At 49.0% G+C, this 19217-nt stretch overlaps 1 protein-coding gene across 9 annotated transcripts in view; it reads left to right on the forward strand.

The window, feature by feature from the left end:
• Window positions 1-19217, forward strand: part of LOC135205828 (longitudinals lacking protein-like) — a 222534-nt gene that overhangs the window by 20118 nt on the left and 183199 nt on the right. The gene's annotated exons all lie outside the window — the stretch shown is intronic.

Genomic DNA, 19217 nt, shown 5'->3' on the forward strand with positions numbered 1-19217 from the left:
GCTCTCGGGATTTAACTTGTGTTGGTTGTGTCTCGGTGTCAGAGGAGCAGTGGGAGCTTTACGAGAAGAGGAAGAAGCCGCGTATAAGCTCTCTCCCCTTCGGGGGACGTGTCTCCCTCCGCCTCTTCACTTGATCTGTGGAGTGCTGAGGAGGGAGGGCAACATCCTGGCCCTGAGTTGTACTCGTGGTCTTCTGTCCACTCAGGGTGGGATCCTTCCTCCGCTGAGCGAACAGGACCCCCCCCCCCCCCCCTTAACCCGACTGTTGCTTCCTCAGGTGTGTCTGCCTCTGTGGGTTGGGGTCTTCAGCAGGTGTGGCACTCGCCGAGTCTTCCAGCACTCCGAGTATTCAGGGGCTCATCTATCATCTTGCTGCAGCCCTGGTCACTCACGGGGTGGAGACGAGGACGACTACGACTGTGTCAACCCCAGGTTATGCAGCTCCGCCTCACCTGGTGTATACCCAGCAGGTGACCACGGTCACCCCCTCGGCTGCGGTACAAGCTCCATTACCGTACATACCCCGGAGGGAGTTGGTACCTCCTCCACCTGGTTTTGCTGTCCTCGCTCCTCCCCTTGACTTCGAGTGCCCAAAGAGCTTGCCCTTAGATCGCCCTCCTGTTGCCATTGCTGTAACTGCTGTCCCTGTTCCTGCCCGTGGAAGTGCTGCCGCTCCCGCAGGTCCTTCCGGCCAAGTGGAGTTGGGCCCCATTGCTGCCACTTCCTGGATGGGAGACCTGTCTGCTGTCCTGAGGAAGTTGGCAAAGAAGTCCAAGAAGAAAAGAAGGTGTCGTTGTCTTCATCTTCGTCTTCATCTTTGACATCGTCTTCTGCTGCCTCTTCCCCTTCGACTTCCAAGGCCCCCCAGTCAAGGAAGAAGGTGTCCACCCCCATCCCCCTCCACAAGAAGTCTCGCACAGAGACTTCTAGGGGTCTGTCTTGCTCCAGTGGGACAGGTGGGTCTTCCGCTGGTCCTCCCATTCCTCCGGGAACGGGGCCTGTCTCTCCTTCCTCAGGGAAGAAGAAGATGGGGGTACCTCCGCTCCCAGCTCCAGAGGTTCCACCTCTGGACCGGGAATCGTCTCAGCTGCTCTCTTGCGAGCATCACTGAGTGTACGGTCACCTACCGGTGATCATGCAGCCAGGATCCAGACGGCTAAGTACGCTCACCGTCAGGACCCAGGTACAGAGCGGAAGGAGGGTAAGAGTCACTCAGGTGACTCGCCAGACCGGTGATTGCTCTCGCAGCGATCGACCAGTTCCCAGGGTTGACGTGACAGTCCCTCCAGACCGTTCACATGTCGAGGCTTGGAAGAGGTCCCCCCGGTCACCAGGAACAGCCTCGGCTGCTTCTGGGACCGTGGCGCTTCGTGAGGATGGTGCTCGCTCTCACCGCGTTAGCGGACGCCACCAGTCACCTGACTGTCTCTCCCACCAGGACTGGACAACTTGCATGGCTGGTAGCAGCTCCCCTGTTGCATGAGACTGATGCTACCGTCCTTGGTCCAGCGTTTCTCCGCAAGGAGACTGCTGGTCCAGACCTGCAGCTCGATCGCCACCACGGGTTGGCGATCGCCTGCAGTCCTCCCAGCTTACCGTGTCTGCTGGTAGGCAGGGTAGGAGCATCAGGTCTTCCTCATCTGTTCTTTCAACCTCCTCGGGCTACACTGGGAGGAACGAGGCAAACAAGAGTGACCGTTAGGAGTGTGCTCCTTACGGTCCGGCCACGAGAGCCTACGATCCTGGTTCGGTCTTAGGACCAAACAGATCGTATGCTTAAGTGGTTGGAGGAGACCACGAGGGGTCTGGTGAGGTTCTTCCTCCTGAAGGAAGAGTGTCTCAGGAAGTGATCGGCCTGGATGGATCTGACGGTCCATCGCCTCAGGATGCGATAACTCCCAAGATACAGAGGTCATTGCGATGCTTCTTCAGCACAGTGACCTTGGGGAAGGATCGGTGGTTGCTCCCTCTGACCGTCCTTCAAGGTTAGAGTCGTTCTGGGGTCCTAAGAAGGTACCCAGAGCGACGGTGGGGCTACTCCGGTCTTCCTTGGCCGATGGTGTGTTGGACCAGATGAACGCCCTTGTCTCCGGACAAGAGGCCTCGCTCAGGGCCAGCAGGTCGGACAAGCTGCTTCCCCTTCCTCTGCCTCGTCAGTGGTACTTCTACGGGCCTTCAGCAGACCTGTTGGCGACCAAGCAGGTTGATCCAGAGCTAGCTCGTCTAACCCTGGGAGCGCCTCTTCAACACTTGCTGTTGGAGAACCTCTGGTTCTCACAGCAAGAGGTATCGGCCCTGGAATCCATTGCCATGGCAGCTTTCCAGGCCGTCTCCTGGCTGGATCTGTGGTCCCTCACAGTATCCAGAGTCGCAGCCTCCTCGGGAGCTATAGTTCCTGAGGAGGACTCAGCGTTCGGGAGACTGCCAGTCTGAAGGTAGGGCCATCTCCTACCTCGCCCACCAGACAGCCAACCTGGTTTTGAGGAGAAGGGACACAGTCCTGACTCGCGTAACCAGGCCGGCCGGTCACGAGGTAGCTTGGGGTCTACGTAATGGACCATTGCTGGGTTCCTCCTCCTCTTTTCCCCAGAGAGATGGTGGATGCTGTGGTGGAAAAGTGGAGAGCTGAGGACGGCAACCGCTTAGTACACCAGGGAGTTACGAAGACTTCTGTGCAGTCTTGTTCAACTGTGGCTAAGCCTTGGAGCTTAGCTAGGGCTTCCTCCGCTCCCAAGGCATCAGCACCGTCGAGGGTAGCGCGAGGACAGACCCGGCCTTCCTCTTTTGCTTTGAGAAGTGAGCGTCAGCCCTCCTCTCATGCCTCCTTCTTTCGCGGGAAAGGGGCTAAGCGGAATGGGAAGAGAGGGAAACGCTAGGGAAGGCATTCCCCCTCAACTGCTGCTGGAAGTGGAGGGGTGCCTGGCGAGCCATTGGGCAACTTGGCAGCGCTACGGAGCCAAGATGTGGGTATTGGATGTCCTTTGGGAGGGATACCTATTGCCCTTTGAGTCGAGGCCACCCCTCACCTCACACCTGGTCCACCTTCATACGTACGTCCCCGGTTCTGCCAGGGACGTAGCAATGACACAAGAAGTGAAGACCCACTGACACAAGAAGTGAAGACCATGCTGAGCAAAGGAGCTGTGGAGATCATGCAAGATCAGTCACCGGGTTTCTACAGCCGACTTTTCCTGGTGGAGAAGTCTACAGGGGGCTGGAGACCAATGATATATCTCTCTCCCTTGAACCGTTTTGTTTGCCAGACTCGGTTCACGATGGAAACGGCACGCTCAGTGCTCGATTCCATCTGGGAGAACGATTTCCTGCTTTTGGTGGACCTGAAGGATTTGTATTTTCAAATACCCATCCACCAGTCCTTCAGGAAGTACGTCCGATTTATCCTCGATGGGACAGTGTACCAATTCAGGGCATTTTGTTTCGGTCTCAACCGCCCCACAGGTGTTCATGCGAGTGTTCACTCTGGTATTGGCTTGGGCCCATTCAGTCAGGATACGTCTGATGAGGTATCTCGACGATTGGCTTGTCCTGGCGATCTCTTGCGTAGTTGCTACAGGACAGAGATCAACTCCTCGACTTCTGCCACGATCTGGGGATCGTGACAAATTTTGAGAAGTCAGATTTCGAACCTAAGCAGAGGATAAAGTACCTGGGCATGCTGATCGATACGGTAGCAGCACAAGTCTTCCCCTCAGACTCACAGATTAGCAGGTTCTGGGAGGCAGCCTGATGACAGTCAGCTCAGCAGTGGCAAGTCGTGATCGGTCACCTGTCATCACTAGGGAAGCTAGTCCCTCACGGGCGTCTTCACCTGCGGTCTCTTCAATGGAGACTAAAGTAGTGCTGATCACAGGCACAGGATCCACAGTTCTTCCTGGTTCCTCTCATGGAGGAAATAAGGGAGCACCTGGCCTGGTGGCTAGATGGCAGGAACCTCTTAATAGGAGTGCCCCTGTGCACTCCCCCTCCGGAGATGGTTCTTTCCTCAGACTCATCGACCGAGGGTTGGGACGCACACCTGGAAGAGTTGCTGGTTGCAGGAGTGTGGAACCATCATGACAGGCACCTTCATATCAACTTCCTGGAACTCAAGGCAGCGTTTCCCCCGCTCCAAGAATTCCGGGAACGACTGATGGGACAGTTGGTGGTGTTGAGTGACAACACCACGGTAGTGACATACGTCAACGAAAGGGGGCCTAGTGTCCCTCCTGTTACCCTAGTTGACAAAGCAGGTGCATGAGTGGGCCGTAGCTCACTCGGTAGAGCTGTCAGCCAGATACATTCCAGGCAAGAGGGATGTAGTGAAGACAAGCTCACCTGCCAGCATCAGGTGATTGGGACAGAATGGTCTCTTCGCCGAGACGTGGCGGAAAGGCTCTTCGACCTGTGGAGGCGTCCAGTAGTGGATTTGTTCGCCACCTGGCACAACAGAAAACTTCAGGTTTTCTTCTCAGTTGTACCGGACCCATGGGCAGCTGCAGAGGACGCGTTCCAACACTTGTGGGACAACCTCATAGTCTACTCCTTTCCCCTGTTCTGCCTGATTCTCAAGGTGATCAGCAGGATGCTGGTCACCAGCAATCTTCAGATGATTCTGGTGGCACCCTAATGGCCTCAGGCCATTTGGTATCCAGACCTGCTGGCTCTTCTCTCGGAGGCACCGCGAGAGATTCCCGCATGGCACAACCTGCTGTGTCAACCGCATGTAGAACGGTACCACCAGGCAGTTCATTCCCTGTGTCTTCATGGCTGGCGGTTATCCACCATCTCTTGCAAGCGAGAGGCTTTTCTCGCTGAGCAGCAACAGAGATGGCTGGATACCTCAGACAGTCCTCTGCAGCAGTATACCAGGGAAAGTGGTCATTCTTCTGTGGTTGGTGTCGTAGACGGGGTCTCTCCGCTCAGAGCCACTCTTCTGCAGTTAGCGGATTTCCTCATCTTTCTTCACCGAGAGAAGCTCCTCTCTGTCTCTGCAGTTAAAGGATACAGAGCCTCCCTGGCCCTAGTCCTTAAGCTGCGAGGAGTTGATATTTCCTCCTCCATGGAAATATCTCCCCTAATAAGGAGCTTTGAGAGGTCTTGCCCACCCATGAAACTGAGGCTCCCGGGGTGGGATGTGACTCTTTTCTTAAGGAGTTTGACTCATAGACCCTACGAGCCTCTCCGGCATTTGTCAGACAGAGATCTGACCCTCAAGACAGTCTTTCTGCTGGCCCTGGCATCAGCGAAGAGAGTAGGAGAACTTCATGGTCTTTCCTTTGATGTTAAACACTTGATAGGATGGGGATCATTTACGCTCAATTTCGTCCCGGATTTCGTAGCAAAGACTCAGAACCCTTCAGTCCTGACGCCAGGTTAGAGTCCTTCATGATCCCCTCCCTAGAGGACTTCACTGGTAATGATACGAAAGAGATGCTGCTTTGTCCTGTGAGAGTGCTACGGCGCTATTTGAAGAAAACTCGACACCTCGGCCCTGAGTGTCGACGCCTCTTCGTTAGCACCGGGGTGACCAAGAAAGAAGTGTCCAAGAACACTGTTTCTTTCTGGCTTCGTGAGGTGATCAGGAAAGCGTACGACTCCGAGAGGAGTGCTGACACCAGTACCTTTTGTCCGAGAGCCCACAAAGTATTGGTCCAACCCTTGCATTCCGCAAGAACTTGTCCGTCGCACAGGTGCTGAAGGTAGGGGTGTGGTCCAACCAGACCACCTTCACCTTCTACCTTTAGGATATTGTCCATAGGTCCTTGGGCACTTTTTCCTTGGGACCCATGGTGGCTGCTCAACAAGTTGTGTAGCCTACCCAGCTCCTGAACAGGACAAGGTTGCATCTCGTCCTTGTGATATCACATGAATGGAGAATGAATAAGAGTGTGACTGGCTCCTCATGCTGGACAGGACGAAAGTGCAGGTAAGCTACGTAACCAATCTCCATTCTATCTCTTTCATTAGGGATAGAAGCGTTTATCCATCCCTTCCCTAGCAGGGGGGGCCGGAAGCAGACAGCAGTAAGAAACAAACCCAATGCTTTATATTTGGCTTCTTACTTATGACATAAGTTCTTGCTTGCTATTCATAAGAGGTACGCTTGCCTCCCTCTTGTGAATTGGTCCAGAGGTCTGGCCACTGATCCTGCAGTTCTCACTTTGATCAGTTGGACAGAGGCTAGGTTCCTCCCCCTTTGCTGGCCCCATGGCCAAAACGATCTTTCATAACTTTGGATGATTGGAATGCTGGGGGGAGAGTAAAATGGCCTTTGCTGATGTACAGTCCTGTTCAAGTGCAGGATTGTCATCAGTTTATCATTTTCATTTCCTTTCTCATTTTTCCATCTAGCCATACTTTCATTTCAGCGCTGAGTGATCTTATAGGTCCCAGCTCTTGGGCTATGCCCTAAATTCCATAATCCATCCATCCCCCCCTTTGCTCTTACGACCAGGGAGGGAACCCAGGTTGGGCAAACACCAGTCTGTTCACGAGACTCAGATTCCTCCCACCAATAAGTGAGTCTTCCTTAAGTAAAGGAATGAGGGTTTGTATAACGTGTCTGAACAAATCACAATTTTTAAAGTAAATTGTATTTTTCCTAACTATACAAACCTGAGGTCCTTTTACATATAGTTCCACCTCATGTCACCCCTCACTCTGTTCCTGGGCCTAAAGCAAAGTGGTATGTTTACCTCCAGTTGGGTGGGACTCCCGACCATCGGACAAGCAGTTACTGCCGAACTACCTTGTTAGTAAATCTTACAACCGGTCCAGCTGGCGCTGAATAGTAATTCCTTATGTAAAGGATCTCAGGTTTGTTAGTTAGGAAAAATACAGTTAACTTTCAAAAATTGTGATTTGTTCATGAAACTTACCTGACATATATATATAGCTGTATTCTCCGAAGTCCGACAGAATTTCAAAATTCGCGGCACACGCAGTGGGCGGCCAGGTGGTAGTACCCATTCCCGCCGCTGGGAGGCGGATATCAGGAACTATTCCCATTTTCTATTCATATTTTTTCTGTCGCCGGTCGGTAAACAACTGTTTACAGACCTCCGCCTAGGATTTTGAAACTTCATTAGCCGCTTAAGTATCCTAATTATTCTTTCGATTATTGACTGGGATTTGTGGCTAGGCATACGCTATCGTAAATTTTTCATTGCATTTGATGTCTGAAGCTAGTTAGCCTAGTTTCAGACTTTGTTGTCTGCATGGGGTAAGGTGAGGCTACCGGAACTTTCGGTAGACACTCGCTTAGTATATATGACGTTTACATGTTTTCTTTGCATAAGTTCAATGTAATTAGTGTAATGTGTGACTGATTACGGAAGAAGTAGGATTTATGTACGCATTTTAGAGCGGGTTAGAATCAGGAGTTTTTCCTCCACAGTAAACAGAAGTTAGAAATAATGAACCTTCTAACCTCCTGTAGATTTTATTTTGCCTAACCCTGTGGTATGGCTTACGGGCCTAGAAGAAGTGTCTGCTAGGGATTACATCAAGTAATCTTAGACTAAAGTGCTCGCTCTCCAATCAGTGTTGTGAAGTGTAGTGCCCCTTGTGTTTTGTGGAGGGGGCGTCAGATCGGCCCCCATAATGCCTCTAGGCCTGGACCTCTGTCGGACTCCCAGGACTCAGGGAGAGGGCATGTCGAAGCCGCAAGAGGGTTACGGGGGCTCCCCACCGATCTGGCGTCCCTTCGGCAGAACCTGTTGACGCTTCCCAGGCTGCTAAAGATCGTGCACGTGCACGAATCTTGAAGGATTGCTTCTCGTCCTCCGAGGCGTCCTCCCCACCCGCGCAAGGGTTGGAGCTCTCGGAAGGACTCGCGCCCTCTAAGAAGCTTTAGAGAAGAGGACGCTTCACGTCCTCTCTCTCGTCAGGAGGGAACGTCAGATCGGCCCCATACGCCTCTAGGCTAGACCTCTGTCGGACTCCCAGGAAACCAGGGAGAGGGCATGTCAAAAGCCGAAGGAGGGTTACGGGTTTTTCATGCTGATCTGGCTTCCTTTCGGCAGGTCCTGTTGTCGCTTCCCAGGCTGCCGAAGATCGAGCACGTGCACGAATCTTGAAGGATTGCTTCTCGTCCTCCGAGGCGTCCTCCCCACACAGGGGTTGGAGCTCTCGGAAGGACTCGCGCCTCCTAAAGAAGCTTTAGAGAAGAGGACGCTTCACGTCCTCTCTCTCGTCACGAGAGGATGAAAGAGTAAAGAGACCACATTTACCCTTTTCGAAGAATGCACTGGCTCTTTTTCCTAAGGGACATATTAAGGAGGCTCATTCATCTTGCCAGAAGAGTGATTTGAGCCTCCTGCGAGTGAACGCTCATTTATACATCATTTATACATTATTAAGGAGGCTCATTCATCTTGCCAGAAGAGTGATTTGAGCCTCCTGCGAGTGAACGCTCATGAAGTTAGAGCTGTTTCAACCTCGCTAGCATTCCAAAAGAATTTGGTAATCAGGGACATTCTAGATTCCACCTTTTGGAGGAGCAACTCAGTATTCGTCTCCTCTCCTCATGGCGCTCCGTATACGTTATGTACGTTCGCTTTTACTTCGAAAAAGCAAGCTGATAAGTTTGACTGTGGCAAGCTGCTTTGCACAGTCAATCACTTATGTCTCTGGTTCGGCATAAGAAGGGCAATTTAGACGTGAGGAAGCTTTTGGAGGTGCTGACGTCCTATAAGTAGAGACATTCTCCAGGACGCTCGGCAAGCACCTTGCGAGGGTGTCTTTCGGACGCTCGGCGTTCCTTTGCTGAGTGCGTTTCTGGAGATGTTCTTTTGCATTACTAAGACGCAAGTTGTCGCACAGGCGGCCACTGTCTTTGTAAGAAGGTATGAAGGTCTTTAAGGCCCGTCTTGAAGACGAAAGCCATAAGTCTTCCTTTAGTGTTCACACACTTCAGGAGCAGCGTGCGGTCTCCATGGAGACTCGCATCGAGGACGTCCCTTGAAAATATTCAACGTCACACGCAAAACGCGGTTCGTCATAACATTGAGATGTTGGCAAGGTCGCTCGCCAGGACGCCTCTTGGCGGGCCTTGCATGCATCAGGGCGCTCAACGAGTTCCTCTCTGAAACGTCGTTCAGAAGACTTGGTGTTCTCTGCTCAGACACGCTCGTAGCTAAGCAGGACGTTTTTTGAGGACGCTCAGCAGGACGCTTTTGAGGACGCTTATGAGGACGCTTTTGTTGACATTCGCCAGGACGCTTCGGTGGAAGCTAGGCAGGACGCTTTGCGAGAGAAAAGACTTGTAGAAGGCGTCTTATTTGCTGTTCAGGACGTTTCTTAGGACGCTTGACGCTTTCTAAACGCTCGTCAAGAGGAGGTTTTTTCAGGACTCTCCACAGGACATTCCTTTACAGAAATTTTAAAAAAGGATTCGGAGGTTAGCGGAGAGACATACCCGAATTTTTTCTTCGATCCCTCTTTCCTCTTCATCGATTTCTCTGAGAATCGGGAAGATTATATACTCGGATTCCTGGGTGACTTTCGGTCATGTTAAAGGGTTTTCCCCTATTAGCAAAGTGCTAATAGTTTTGTCAAGTAAGGACGTTTTCCCCATTGTCAAGATACTAAACGTTTTGTCATTTAAGTGGGGGACCCCTCATAAATGGGGTAGTTCTCATTGACATAGATTTTAACGTTTTTATCGTTTAAGCGGATAAACTCATTAACAAATTTCGGAAGAGCTCTCATTCATTTTCAGAGGCTCATCCGGGGAGTAAGAAAAAGACTTGTAGACTAGATCCAGGAAGTCTTATGTCCAATATCATAAGAAACATGAACGGTCCTTTTCGATCCTCGGTTCTCTCTTGATGATCTCTATTCGAATATTACTCCTTTTCTTTTCTTGGCAAAGAGTCTTGGCAAAGAGTCAAGGAGTTTCTTTTAAAAGTCTCATTCATTAGAACGTGGACAGTCGTTTTCCTTTCTTTCTCTCTTCCTCGTCGAGGAAAGATGTAGTAGAGAATTCGATGTTCCAAATTACTACAATACTTACGTAGTTTATCTTTGCGTCATTTTGTTGCTAACTCATGGGTCAAGTCATATACGCATATCGTATTTACCTCTGCGGATAGAAGCCGAAAGAACTGTTGTTCTAATGTATTTAATTGACACTCCCTTCAACCTTCCAAGAGTTTTCGGAGTAAGAACAACTCTTCAGGTATTGTTACGACAACACCAACTCAGCTTCTGTATTTAGCGAATTTTGTTTCGTTTAAAATATGCCTGCTTGAGGAGTTTCCTTTTGCTCGATAATTTCATACCTATCCCTTCGTAAAAGGAGTAGCTGGCAACTCAGGCAGATAGTGCGAGACGATGAACAAGGCTGCTGTTACTGTGATCTACGCAGTACCGGCTAGCTCGGTGACATGCGCGTTTGGTTACTCTCTCTCCCTTGCGGGAATGGCTGAATAAGCCGTCTCTCTGCCCTACAATCATGGATTTTAGCCTCGGGTTGAGGAAATTTCTAGTAATCATGAATGAACATGCCTTCCGTTTACTTAGAAAATTTCAACAAGATATCTCTTATACTTGTTCGGTGCGGGTTTACCGCACGGTAACAGAATTCTGTACGAATCTACCGCGGCATAGCACTATAATTATGCTCTCCTGCTTATGCAAAGCGCAGCCTTATTTAGGGAAGGAAGCAGGCTGAGTGAGGGAATGGATGAGTTTGCTGGGACCATTTCCTTGCTGGAGAAGCTTGTTTTCCCTGAATAAACAGCAATTCAGACCTCTACAATTTTTCCTCACGAAGAAATTGGAATAGCATCAAAGATCTAGTAATAATTCTAATTTCTCTCAACGGCTTGAGGATCACCTCGGGTGATAGCGAGAGGGTGCCAGACATCCGAACAGAGGAACAGATGTTCTGGCACATTGTCTGAAAGAATTGGAAGCCAAATTGGTCGGCTCTCCAGTTCCTCGAAGGGTGGAGTTTGGATCGAGTGGCCCAAATCATCTCGGATAATTTCTCAGCTCTCTCATAGCTCAAGAAGAGAGAGTTGGTTATGGGCTTGGGCACGGAACGTAACGATCCTCAAGAGGTTCGTTAAACTAGTGCACCGTCCGTGCGGGTCTTCTCGATCGAAGGCAACAACTACTGACGTCTGAGTAATCCTCACTTAGAAGTATGTCGAAAGTTGAGGAGAGACTGAGGGTGGGCGTCCTTTCGTTAAGTTTTCGTAATATTGAAGACGAAGGAGCTTCCTCTTAAGTTGTTCCCTTATTCATGATCCTAGAGGATTAGCTTTAGTCGCCACATGTTGGCCTCTAAGAGGTTGGATTCACAGAGGTCATGTAATTCAGAGAATTGTCCAAAGACCCTTCCCGAGAGAATCAGTGTAATCTAACATCGTCACTTAGTGAAGTATCTAATATCTCTCCTCTCTGAGTCTGAAGGCGTTCAGACTATCGAGAAGCGATAAGATCTTCAAGATTAATGGCAGTCTCTTGGCCAAGGCAAAGCAGTGCTGCCTATTTTCAGTGTTCAATCGGAGGGGGCCGTTTCTGGAGATAGTGAAGGGAAATGACTGTTCCTCCACCTCGACCTCTGTGAATTTCTTTATGGTTCTATCTTTCCGTATGAAGTATGAGATAAGCTAGAAGTCCTAACTATTGTAGAATATGCAAATATGTTGTTGACGGCCTCTAGGCTCAGAGATTCGGTTCTGTCAAACAACAAAGCTTCACGATCTTTGAGGTCTGGGGAGATCTTGAAACTTCTCTGGATCGCAGGTTCCGGCATGGAACTTAGACGTAGTCTGAGTTTCTGATGCCAAAAAGCATTTCGAACCTATCCTTTCTGCGAACTTAATACACGTGACCAGAAAGGCTAACATTCTAACCGCTCTAGCCACGGCAAAGAGGGTTAGTGAGGTTTTAGCCATCATCAGAGGTTTTAGCTTTAAAGGACATAGGCGGTCTGTCCTCTAAGCCTTCCGTTTTTGATAAGAACGAAAACCTGTCTAACCCTTGACCCGAAGGCTTGGAGACCAAGGGTATGGCACAAATTATTGGGCAAGGGCATTAGAGAGTCCTGTGCCCTGTCGGGTCTCTCAAGTTTTATCTTGATAAAACTATAGAAAGTCGAGGTCAACGGACAATCTGCGGTGTTCCGTAAAAGACCAGACTGGTTCATGTCCAAGAACACCCTGGCATTATAGTCAGGAGTTCTTTTAAGAAGTCTCATTCATTATGTTTGCATAAAGATTTGAGATTTTTTCTTAATATGAATGCTCAAGAGGTGAGGGCGTGGCCTCGGAAGCATTTCAACAAAGCATGACACTCAGTAACATCCTGAGTGCCACGCTTTAGCGAAGCAACTCTGTGTTCGCTTCACACTCCCGACGGGATGTGAAGACGACATTTGAGATCTGTAAGTCGCTAGGACCATACATATCCGTAGATATATTATTGGGGGCAGCAAGCAACACGAATCCTATCCTATAGAAAAGGGATAGGTGTGCTTTTAACTTTGAAGGGTTGGTCGCTTGAGGCGCGTTCCTTTTCTTTAGCCTAGAAGTTATGGAACTAACTTTGATAGGTTAGGTCAGGTGGTGGTTTTAGCTTCGTTGCCCTCAGAAGTATGGTCATATGGTCTAGTCACATTGTGGTCACGCCCCCGTTGACAGATCATCTAGAGCGCACCAGCATTACAGGTCTCTACCTCGCTGGCAACTCTAGTAACGCAGAAGCAGACTTTGGTGACAGTAATCACGAAGTCGGCTATGCTAACAGGTGAGGAACCAAGATGTATTTCATCTACTAATTTAGTTTCCCAAAAAATCCTATTCTGTCTCTTCCCACCATCCGAAGGTGGGATTCAGCTATATATATATCTGTCAGGTAAGTTTCATGAACAAAATGTTATTGTTATAATACAATTAAGTTTGTTCATACTTACCTGGCAGATATATATAATTAAAGTGCCCACCCACCTCCCCTCAGGAGACAGTGGCACTGATAAAATATGAATAGAAAATGGGAATAGTTCCTGATATCCGCCTCCCAGCGGCGGGAATGGGTACTACCACCTGGCCGCCCACTGCGTGTGCCGCGAATTTTGAAATTCTGTCGGACTTCGGAGAATACAGCTATATATATATCTGTCAGGTAAGTATGAACAAACTTAATTGTATTATAACAATAACATTTTTTGTACATGAAAACTTACCCAGCAGATATATACTTAGCTATAGACTCGGTCGTCCCGACAGAATTTCAAAACTCGCGACACACGCGACAGGTAGGTCAGGTGATCCACCTTCCCGCCGCTGGGTGGCGGGGTCTGGAACCATTCCCGTTTTCTAAGTCATAATTTCTCTGTCGGTTGAACGGACAACACCTATTGTTCGTTCCTCCATCTTGGATTTCAACTCGTTTGCCGAGAATTTGGATTGGTTTTTTGGTGACGTATTCTGTTTTTTCTCTGGCTTGGCATACGCTTATTGTGGACTGTTTTTCGACTTTGGTATTGGCTACTCTTTCACGATGTCTGACGCTAAGGCTTCACCTATGTTTAGAGTTTGTAGTAGGGAAGGTTGCAAGGTTAGGCTACCGAAATCGGCGGTAGATCCTCATAGTGTTTGCGCTAAATGCAGAGAGAATGAATGTTCTTTTAATAACACAGTGCGAAAACCTAACAGAGCTTGAATGGAAGGAGTTATCTTCATATGTTAGGAAGCTTGAGAGAGATAGAGTAAGGAAGGCTTCAGCTAGGTCATCTAGTAGATCTTGTTCTCTAGAACAAGAAATTGTTAACTCTCCTACTAACGATTTTCCCTTAGCCTCAGCTGCTTCTCCCTGTGCTGAATCCAGAGATTCTTCTTCAGAGAGGGAAAATGTTAAAGCTTCCATTAAGAAACTGCAAGCTCAGTTACGAGCTCTAAATGAAGGTAAGAGTGGTGATAGTGATTTGTGCAGTGTCCCCAGTGCAGTGGAGGGGGCGTCTGACCGGTTCCTCATTGCTCCTAGGCCTAGACCTCTTCCAAACTCCCAGGACCAGGGGAGGAGGAATGTCGAAAGCCGCAGGGAGGATGCAGAACATCCCCAATGGTCAGGCGTCCCTTCGGCAGATCCTGTTGTAAAATCCCAGGCTGCCTTGGATTGCCGCAGAAAAGGCATCCTAAGGGAGTGTTTTTCGGCCTCAGACTCATCCTCTCCTAAACGAGGATGGAGTTCGGCCTCTCTATCGCGCCCTTTGAAGAGAGCCTGGAAGGCGCCAAAAGGAGATGCGGCTGAAGAAGTTCTGATAAATCTGCAAGAGCAGTTAGCCTCTTTAGTAGGCTCCTTCGCTAAGGATTCAACAAGGAGGAAAGATGTTTCGCTCCCTGTTAAGAGTTCCTCTAAGTGCCCCTCTTCGTATAGGAGAGAACCCCCACAATCTCCAGGGCGATTATCGCCTTCGTCGAGAGACTCGTCGGACAGGAGTTGTTCTCCGGACAGGAGAGTCCTTTCGCCCTATAGGCTTTCTTCTCCAAAGCGCCCTCTGGTGGGCAAGGCTTTGAATCCTGGTAGACAGGAAGAACGTAGCCTCTCTCCTGCGAGACGCCGTGAATCGAGCAGAAGTCTTGATCGGTTTAGGTTCAAGGAACCTGAAGAGAAACTAAACCGATTTAGGTATCAGGATCCTTTGGGACTACAGGACCAGGAGCCAGACAGGCGCAAAGAGACAGTGGGACGCAAGAAAGGGCGTCAAGAGCCTCTCAAGCCACAGGATTCAGGACGTCAGGAGTCTGCTAGAAGGCAGGAATCAGGACGCCATGAGTCAGGACGCCAGGAGTCAGGGCGCCAGGAGTCAGGACGCCAGGAGTACGTTAGGCGTCAAGAGTTAGGACGCCAGGAGCCTGTTAGGCGTCAGGAGTCAGGGCGCAGGGATCCATTCAAGCGCCCTGAATCAGGGCGTCAGGAGCCTATCAAGCGCCGCGAGTCTGGCGAACCTCAAGTGCCTAGACAACAAGAGTCTAGTAGGCGCAAGATTGTTTCGGACCGACAGGAGCCTCATTCTTCGTATAGAAGTTCGAGCGTTCAGCGTCTTCTCGGGAAAGGAGTACTTCTCCCGGGAAGAGCCCGATCACTCCCAAACGGTCTCCTTCAGTGGATCCGTTGGAACAAGTATCGGAAGAGGAGGAGCCCGTAGATGTAGCAGTTTCTGACTACAAGAGGCTCTCTCTTTTGCTTCTCAAGGAGTTCGGAGACTCCCTTCATCCTGCTGATCCTCCTTCACCAGGATCATTAATGTCGAGCACAAAAGCTCACAAGTCGTCTTCCTTCGTCAAGATGCGCCCTGCTCTTTGTATGAAAAAGGCCTTAAAGACCTTTTCAGAGTGGTTAACCTCAAGAAGGGAAGCGGGCAAAACAGTTTTTTCCTGCCCTCCTTCCAAGTTAACAGGTAAACCGGGAAGGTGGTACGAGACCAAGGAACCAATGGGGTTAGGCATCCCTTCATCCGCAGACGCGGATTTCGCCTCTCTAGTGGACTCTTCCAGGAGGAAGTCTTTGCTTTCTGCTAAAGCAACATGGGGCATGTGTGAGCTAGACCACCTTCTAAAGGGCCTCTTTAAGACCCTAGAAGTTTTCAACTTCATGGACTGGGTTTTGGGAGCGTTAGCTAAGAGAGCTCAGGACACTGACTTTGTCTCCATGGAGGAACTTTCAAGCGTCCTGGCTTGCTTGGACAGAGCGGTTATGGACGGTTCCGTAGAAGTTGCCTCACTTTTCGGAACAGGAGTCTTAAAGAAGAGATCGGTCTTTAGCTCTTTTCTAGCAAGAGCCATATCACCCTTACAAAGAACATCTCTTCTTTTTGCACCTTTGTCACCTCATCTGTTCCCACAGGAGACTGTTAAGGAGGTTGCAAAATCTCTTACGGAGAAGGCAACTCAGGATCTCCTCACTCACTCAGCAAGAAGTTTAGGCCGGCCGTGCCTATCGAGAAAAGAGAGAGACCCTCTTTTGTACAGCCCTTTCGAGGTGCCTCCTCTTCTAGGACCCCTCTTAGAGGTCGCAGACCAGATAGAAGGAGTAGACCATCTAGAAGGTCCTTCGGGAAGTCTAGATGAACAGGGAGTCCTCCAGACAAAGTAGGCGCCAGACTACTCCACTTTGCAAAAGTCTGGGCGCAGAAGGAGCGGACTCTTGGTCCCTCTCGATCCTGAAAAAAGGATACTTGATCCCCTTCAGGGAAAATCCTCCCTTGACGACAACTTCAAGGGAGTTGACTGCAAGATACTCGGATCCGGTCCGAAAGCTTGCTATTTTGCAGGCAGTGGAACAGATGATTTCCAAAGAAGCGGTAGAACTGGTTCAAGATCTCCAGTCTCCAGGATTTTACAATCGGCTGTTAATGGTACCGAAAGCATCGGGAGGATGGAGACCGGTTCTAGACGTCAGTGCCCTGAATTTCTTTGTTTTGAAGAAGAAATTTTCGATGGAGACGTCTTCCTCTGTTCTGTCTGCTCTTCGTCCAGGGGACTGGATGGTGTCCCTGGACCTTCAAGATGCGTATTTCCATGTGCCAATTCATCCGGCAGCAAGGAAATATCTAAGATTCATGTTCCAAGGGAAAGTATTCCAGTTCCGAGCAATGTGTTTCGGACTTTCGACTGCCCCTCAAGTCTTCACGGACATCATGAAGAATGTAGCTTATTGGCTACATCTGGAAGGGATCAGGATCTCATTATATCTGGACGATTGGCTAATAAGAGCCCAATCGGAGAAAAAATGTCTGGAGGACCTTTTATTTACTCTAAATTTGACAAAGTCCCTGGGACTTTTAGTCAATCGCGAGAAATCCATGCTGACTCCCCAGCAAAGTATTGTCTATCTGGGGATTCAGATGGATTCTCGGGATTTTCTAGCGTATCCTTTGCAGGAAAGGAGGTAACGCTGCTTAGAAAAGGTGGCAGTCTTCTTAAGGAAAGAACATTGTTCCGCGAGGGAATGGATGAGCTTACTGAGGACCCTCTTCTCGATGGAACAGTTCGTTTCCTTAGGAAGACTACACCTAAGACCCCTTCAATTTTATCTGAAGGAGAGATGGGATTGGAAGTCCAACAATCTGGGAGAAACCTTTCCGATCTCGAAAGGAATCAAGGAGAATATCCGCTGGTGGTTAGATCCACAGAAACTAAGCAAGGGAATCTCCCTTCACTTAGAGAACCCTCGCCTAGCGTTATTTGCAGACGCCTCAGATTCAGGGTGGGGAGCGACCCTAGTTCGGAAGAAGTGTCAGGCACTTGGGAAGGAGAGCAAGTGTCCTGGCACATAAACAAGAAAGAACTAACAGCCATTCATCTAGCTTTAGTTCATTTCGAGGAGCAGGTCTCAGGTCTGGGGATTCAAATCCACTCGGACAACACAACAGCCCTCTCATATATAAAGAAACAAGGGGGAACACATTCCTTTTCCCTGTACGAATCAGCAAAGGATCTGCTGATTTGGGCTCAGGAAAGGAAGATCTCTCTTCTCACAAGGTTTGTGCAGGGAGAGAGAAATGTCCGGGCAGATCTGTTGAGCAGAAAAGACCAAGTCCTACCCACGGAATGGACTCTCAATCCTCAGATTTGCCAACAACTATGGCATCTGTGGGGAAGGCCTAATATAGACCTGTTCGCGACCAACAGGAATCACAGATTAGAGAACTATTGCTCCCCGATCTCGGATCCACAAGCAGTAGCAGTAGACAGCTTTCTGCTAGATTGGACAGGCTTGGACACATACGCCTTCCCTCCTTTCAAGATAGTAGGGGAAGTATTGAGGAAGTTCGCTTGCTCGGAAGGAACAAGAATGACCCTCATCGCTCCCTTCTGGCCAGCTCTCGATTGGTTCACAGAGGTGCTGGAGTGGTTAGTAGATTTTCCAAGATCGCTTCCACTAAGGAACGATCTTCTCAAACAACCCCACTTCGACAGGTTTCACAAAAACCTCCCCGCTCTAAGTCTGACCGCCTTCAGACTGTCGAAGGACTTGTCAGAGCAAGGGGCTTTTCACATGAAGTGGCGAAGGCTATTGCAAGAGCCAGAAGAGTCTCCACCTCTAGGGTATATCAGTCGAAGTGGGAGTTGTTTAGAAGATGGTGTAAGAGGAAGAAAATATCCTATTCCAGTACCTCTGTAACTGAAATCGCAGATTTTCTTCTATATTTGAAAAAAGACTGTAACCTGGCAGTATCAACAGTGAAAGGTTACAGAAGTATGCTGGCCTCAGTCTTTTCGACATAGAGGACTAGATGACCTGAACCAATAATAAAGATCTCCATGACCTTATAAGGTCTTTCGAAACCACGAAAGACCATATAATCAAGAAACCTAGCTGGAACTTGGATGTGGTCCTCAAGTTCCTAATGTCGGAAAAATTCGTACCGTCTCACACAGCTTCTTTTAGAGACTTAACTAGAAAGTCCTTATTCCTCTTTGCGTTAGCGACAGCTAAGAGAATTAGCGAGTTGCAAGCTTTGAAAGGTAAAGTGGGTTTTAAGAAGGATTCAGCGATTTGCTCCTTTGAACCATTTTTTCTAGCAAAGAATGAAAATCCCTCAAAACCTTGGCCAAGAAGCTTTGAGATAAAAGGACTCTCTTCACTAACAGGAAGAGAACTAGAGAGGACTTTGTGTCCAATCAGGGCACTCAAGTTCTACCTGAAGAAGAAAACGTTGCTAGGAGGTACAGAAGAAAGTCTTTGGTGCTCTGTAAGAGATCCGAAAAGATTCGATTTCAAAGAAAATGCCCTTACATTTTTCATAAAGGATGTAATAAAGGAAGCTCACCTTACTTGCAATGAAGAGCACCTCAAGGTTCTCAGAGTAAGAGCGCATGAAGTGAGAGCCATAGCTACGTCAATGGCATTTCACAAAACATGGTCTCTGCAGGCACTTATTAGAGGTCTACGTTTTGGGAGATGTAATTCTGTGTTTGCCTCTATTGACCTAAGAGACGTTAAAAATTTCTTACGAAAACAATGCTTTGCTCTGGGAGCGTATCGCGAATTCAGTGCTGGGAGAAGGGGCTGAGGCTAATCTTCGTAACTTACTTTAGTGTTTAATTTATCTTTTATTGGTGGTTGTTTTTATTGGTTGATTGTCAGAGGGAATAGGGAACCCTCTTGCAATTCATAGATTATAACAGTACTAACATGGTCAGGTGATCGGGATTGGCTTCAGTGCTTCTTGTGATTACTTATAGTAACCTTAACTCTGT

This window comes from Macrobrachium nipponense, chromosome 24 (genome assembly GCF_015104395.2).
Source record: "Macrobrachium nipponense isolate FS-2020 chromosome 24, ASM1510439v2, whole genome shotgun sequence".
NCBI classification, from domain to species: Eukaryota; Metazoa; Arthropoda; class Malacostraca; order Decapoda; family Palaemonidae; genus Macrobrachium; species Macrobrachium nipponense.